General features: G+C 36.5%; 1 pseudogene; it reads left to right on the top strand.

The window, feature by feature from the left end:
* The first annotated feature begins 3416 nt into the window (after window positions 1-3416).
* Window positions 3417-4057, top strand: LOC118018492 (annotated as a pseudogene).
* The last annotated feature ends 2230 nt before the right edge of the window (window positions 4058-6287 follow it).

The following is a 6287-nucleotide window of genomic DNA, read 5'->3' as shown; positions in this document are numbered from 1 at the left end:
GATCCACAGAGGAAGCCAAGAGTCAATGTCTATGATTAGAGCTAGTCAGGGCAGTAGCCACCATGACTTGCAGGGGCTCCAGAAGTTTCGGACTGTTCTGCACTGGCCTCACCCTTCTTGGATTTTGTGGAACCACACCCCCTACATAACGGAATGACTTTCTGCTCAGATGTAACTTTCAAGTGCTATTGTGGGCCATGGAGAAGAAAAGTGCCTTCCCCACCCTCCACTCCCTCCTATTAGCCCTGTCTTCAACCTCCTTCTAACTACAGAGGCCTAAGAACCCCTTCATTTCTGTTTTTTACATAGAAACCTTTCTGCAGACAATGAACCCTAGAAAACTGGAAGGGAAATGGACTGCACTTTGTCCCTAGGAAACGTTCCCAAGATTTGGATGAAAAGAGTCTAGAGCAAATAAAGGATGTAACTGATAGGATGGCAGGGGGTGGGGGGTGGGAGAGAAGAAGCTAAGAAGTGGAGAGAAAAATGACTTCCTCTTTGATCCATGACAAAATAAACCATTTTAAAATTTTATTTTTTTGTAGGTGGTAAAAAAAAGTGTCGTTTTTTAGTATGCTTGGTTCTAATTTCAAAGTTTATTGAATTATAATCTTAAAGCATTTTTACTATTCTCATGTTTTGGAATTTATTGAGGTATATGTAATACACTTTAATAAAATTTTGTGAAAGTTATTTTGTATACATAAAAAAAGATGGAAGAGGTATTTCTTGTTGTCAAGGTAAAAACTTCATTTATATACCAACTTCACTCATGTAAAAAAATGTACAATTTACCTTACTAAGTATGTTATTTGGGTCATCTTACTTGTTTAGACTTGCTTGTTTTCTGTAACCTGTCATGGACCAAGGACCATGAAATACGTTTCTTTTAAAAGGTTTTTTTGTTGTTGTTGTTTTTGGTTTGGGGTTTTTTTTACCTATTTCTTCACTTATCTCCTGTAGTGTTTTTTTTTTCAAATTATTTTTTATGCTAAATCATTGGTTTTCAAACTTTGCTACTCATTGGAATAACCTGGAGAGCTTTCAAAAATCTGATGCCCAGATCATACTCCATACCAATTAAATCAGAATATGTGGAAGCGGAAACCAAGCATCAGTATTTTCTAAGGATCCCCTGGTGATTCTAATGTGTTGCACAATTTGAGAACCACTCTACCATGTTATTTGATGCATAGCTATTTGCAACGCCCAAATCCGCCTTGTGAATCACACATTTTATTCATTATAATTTCTTTTAAGATTTTATTTATATTTATTTGACAGAGAGAGAGAGCACAAGCAGGGAGAGAGGAAGAGGGAGAAGCAGACTCCCCACTGAGCAGGAAGCCCAATGCAAGGCTCAATCCCAGGACCCTTGGATCATGACCCAAGCTGAAGGCAGATGCTTAAGCAACTGAGCCACCCAGGTGCTCCATTCATTATAATTTCAATAAATATAAATATTCATCTCATTTTATATTTTTGTACCAGCATCTATCTTGTCTGATATTAAGATAGTTATCCCTGTTTTAGTTGTTTGCATTTGTCTTGTTTATTTTGATCACCCTTTTCTTTCTAACTTTTCTGTGTCAACTTTTTTAACATGTATCTCTTGTATACAGCTATTATTTAGCTTTTGTGTTTTGATAAAAATGAATGTTTCTTTTAACTGATGAAATGATTCAATAAGACCGACATAATAGTTCTTAATGCTATCATGCTATTTTCATAATCTTATGTTGGATTATTTTCTCTCCTTTGTTTTGTATTTTTTCTGCTAAATTGAAAGGTTGCATTTTCTTCATTATAGTCTTTAAAAGTATAAATTTATATAATGTTCTGAATGTTCTATTAATTCCCTATCATAAGCAGTAATGAAATTAGTGTGCCCTTAGCCCCTCATCCTTTCTTATCAACCAGCTTTATTTATTATTTTTTGGTGTTTACCTATTCTCATATCTCTAATTTTTGAGTTATTTATAAATTATTTCTTTTGAGCCCTGACTGTATTTCTTCTCTTTTCTTTCCAAACACTGAGTTCATATAATATATAGATTGAGTCTGAGTTTATATATACAGATATTCCTTGACTTGTGGTGGGGTTAAGTCCCCATAAACCCACTGAATGTTGAAAATACCATAAGTCAAAAATGCATTTAATACAATTAACCTACCAACATCATAGCTTAGCCTAGCCTACCTTACACATGCTAAGAACACTTAATTAGCCTATGGTTGGGCAAAATTATCTAACACAGGACCTATTTTATATTATAAAGTGTTGACTATCTCATGTAATTATTGAACACTGGGCTGAAAGTGAGAAACAAAATGGCTGCATGGGTACAGATGGTTGTAGGTATCCTGGTTGTTTACCCTCATGATCATGTGGCTGACTAGGAGCTGCAGCTCACTACCTCTGCCCAGTATCCCCAACATCACAAGAGAATACTGTACCACATACCACTAGCCAGGGAAAAGATCAAAATTCAAAACTGAAGTAAGCTTTCTACCGAATACATATCAATTTTGCACCATCATAAAGTCTAAAAATCATAAATCTATCCATAAATCAGGGATCATCTGCATACTATTTTCATTAACAGTACCTTAAATAATCTTATACCACCATTATTTAACTTAATCAGTTTTAAATGTTCTACTTTGATAAACAATATATAGAGAGGGCATAAAGGATATGGAAATCGGTATACTTTGACTGCTTGCTATGTTCCCTTCCCTTTCCTCTTCAAATTTCTATTAGTTATGTGATTACACATGTCAGGGTTTATAATCCATTATGACCAATTAGATTTCAGATTCATTCAAAATATTACTTTCTCTTTTTTTAAAAAATTTTGCTATACTTTTTCTATTAATAGGTTGCCGAATACAGTTTATCCTCTATGGTTTTTTCATGAATTGCTCATAGAAACATTATACCCTGGATTTTGCATGTTAACATATCTATGTGCCTTTATCTTTGTATGACAATTCATCTGGGTTTAAAGTTCTTAGATTAGACTTCCTTCTTTGACACCTTTGTAGATATTGCCCCACTTTTAACAATCCTTTTTAGTTCTTTCTGGGACAGGGTGTACCATTTAAATCTGTATAATCTTCTTTAATTTCCAGAAAGTTTTCTGTAAATACATTTTTTTCCTTTATACCATTTTTCTGCTTATGAACCTTTAATTTTTGATATACTGGATATCCTCTGCATAATTTTATCTTTTTTTCTGATCGACTTAGCTATTAATTCATTTTTTTTATTTTATCCTCTTTATACCTTATATGTTTTGAGTATTGCCCATTCATTCTTGTATACCTTCCAATTTTGCCTTCATTTCTGATTAATTTTTTTACTAATTTTCTAAATTCTGCCAGCTTACATTTTATCTCTCCTTTTTAAGAATATTCTTTATTTGGCACTCATAATGGAGTTCTCAGAGTATGTGCAGAAAGGCTTCCAGATGCTGGCTGATCCTGGCTCCTTCGACTCCAACACCTTCACGCTTCTCCTCTGGGCGGCTTTCCAGAGCCTGCTGGATGCCCAGGCAGAGGAGGCCGTGTTAGATCACCCAGACTTGAAACATACGATCCTGTGGTTTTAAAACATTGTCACACAGCAGCTGCAACTTACATACAGGAGGCAGGAAAGCAAAGAGCTGACAAATCAACTCTAAGCACTTATCTAGAAGACTGTAAATTTGAAAGAGAGCAAATAGAACTGTTTTGCACAGACTATCAGAAAAATAAGAATTCCCTAGAAAGCCTACTGGGAAGCATAAGCAGATCTCTCCCTCATATAATTGATGTTTCTTGGCATTTGGAATATCAGATAAAGACCAATCAACTTCATAAGATGTACAGACCTACATATTTGGTGACCTTAAATGTAGAGAATACTGATTCTCGATCCCACCCAGAGATTAGTTTTAGTTGCAACATGGAACAATTACAGGACTTAGTGGGGAAACTTAAAGATGCTTCGAAAAGTCTGGAAAGAGCAACTCAGTTGTAACTTGGGGAAGTTAACGATCCGCCCGGGTTTAGAGGAAGATCAGGAACACCTTGTCGTTGGGTGAACCACCATTTGTGCGAGCTCAATGTCCTCCTCTTAAGTAGAATTTTTTTTTCCTTTTGAATTTATGCCACTCATCAATTTTGACACATTATTTTTTTACACTTGTAAAAGAGTTGAGGGAAATTCTGCCTAAGTCTTTCAGACATCTTTAGTATAAACTGTACATTGATCTCATTTTGATCTTTTTCAAGACTTACACAAGGAAGTAGGCAGTATTACACTCTGAATAAATAAATTATTCCCACAAAAAAAGAGAATATTCTCTATTTTGCCTTTTTGCATGAAATAGTTAAATTTTATTGTTTTCAATACAGTGTACAAAGAATTTTTTAAAAACCCACTGAGATAAGAATCTACTTCTTGTTTGTTATATTGCTCCCCCCCCCCCCCCGTGGGTGCTTGATACGAATAATATAAGCAGGAAACAACCAATAACGAATTAACTTCCCAGGAGGAAACTGTTACAGACATTTCACCTTTTTCTTGTCTTGCTCTCTTACTCAAAGTTCTTGTATCTCTTTTCTGTATTCTTGTTATAAAATGGTGATTGCATTATGATTTTTTTTAATAATTCAGGGAAAATATTTAGTCACAAACATCTGCTCTATGGAATGGTGTTTCCTGTCAGTGTAATTATTCTGCCATTTATTTTTCCCTGTCCATCTGTCCTTGGTCTATCCTTCCTCTCTCTCTCTCTCTTTCTCTGTCTCTTCTATATCTTTATTTATATTCTGTTTATTCCTTCTTTCGATTTCTCATCATTGAAAGGGGTGAATTTTTCTTAGACTATATTTACTATATGTGTATGTGATACAAAAACCAGAACCATGTTTCAGGAGAGCAGAAATTTTCTTTATGGCCCACAGTTTTGCATATGAGCCCTTTTAACCTTTTATTGCCCATATACAATAAAGAAAAAGCTTCAAGACATCTCGTAATGCAGTCACTCTTCCTATAACTTCCTTTATTGATAAATAACCCCTGTTAGCTATCTTTGTATATATTAATTTAGCCCCTTTGCCTCTCTATTGGAACACAAACTGACTCTACCAGTCCTTGCAACCAAATTCTACAGTTGCAAACTGACATCCTGCTTTAGTACTTTAGAGTGTGACTGTAACCAATCTTGAAAAAGACTATGTTATTGATCTCTCTGAAGTCTGACTCCCCTTTCCATTTCCTCTTCAATTGCTCTTTGCTTTGCTTTTGACAACTCATCTATTTATTTTGTGAATTTGGATTTTAGATATTTCTTAGTTTATTTCAAGCTAAAATGCACATTTCTAAGGGTTTTTTTCATTGAATTTTTTTTTTAATTTTATTATGTTAGTCACCATACAATACATCATTAGTTTTTGATGTGGTGATCCACAATCCATTGTTTTCGTATAACACCCAGTGCTCCATGCAGTATGTACCCTCCTTAATACCCATCACTGGGCTAACCAATCCCTCAGAGCAGAGACCGCAGTCTGTTCTTCAGTGAGCTCTCCAGGCCACACCGTCTCCGTTTCTGTCCGTGCTGCTATAAACTGCAGCATCCTGGGTTGTGCGCCCCTCCGCAGCGCTCCCAGTCCTGCCTCCAGTTCAGGCCATGTCTCTGCCCTTTGTGCTTCTAAAACCGCCAGCTGCTCCCAGTTTGCCCACGCGACCCCACCGCTCCAGGTTTCTGCCCCAAGAGGCTGCCCTAGAGTCCTTTCCCCACCGCTACTGGTCTTTGAGTCTGTGCCCCGTCTCCAGCACGCGAGGCTGTCGCCCACCAGTGGTGTAGGATCCCCATAGCCAGGCACCCTCCCGCTGCTGTTTATCCTCTGGTATCTGCCCACAGAATCACGGCTCCCCACTTCGTACCTGAAAACCAACTGCCTGTGATATTCTGTTTGTAGAGATCCAGATCTTCTTACATCTCAGGCTGGTTTCGTGGGTGCTCAGAGTGGTCTGGTAGATATCCAGCTCAATTCCGGGGACCAGCTGAAATAGGGTCCCCTACTCCTCTGCCATCTTTTTCCTGCCTCCCATTCAATTTCTAAAAAGAAATAGAAAAAATACTGTCTTTATTTTCCAGAGAGAAATGAAGAGTTAATAAAAATTTGGAAAAAGGAGTCTTTAAAGTGGCCACCTAAATAATAATAGTAGTAGTAGTAGTAATAGTTATATCTATTACATCTAATATTTATTATTTATGATATGCCAAGAAGTG

Source organism: Mirounga leonina, unplaced genomic scaffold (genome assembly GCF_011800145.1).
Source record: "Mirounga leonina isolate KUSES-001 unplaced genomic scaffold, KU_Mleo_1.0 Mir_107, whole genome shotgun sequence".
In the NCBI taxonomy this organism is placed as follows: domain Eukaryota; kingdom Metazoa; phylum Chordata; class Mammalia; order Carnivora; family Phocidae; genus Mirounga; species Mirounga leonina.
Note: the sequence above shows the minus strand (reverse complement) of the source record. Positions and strands in the feature narration are given on the sequence as shown.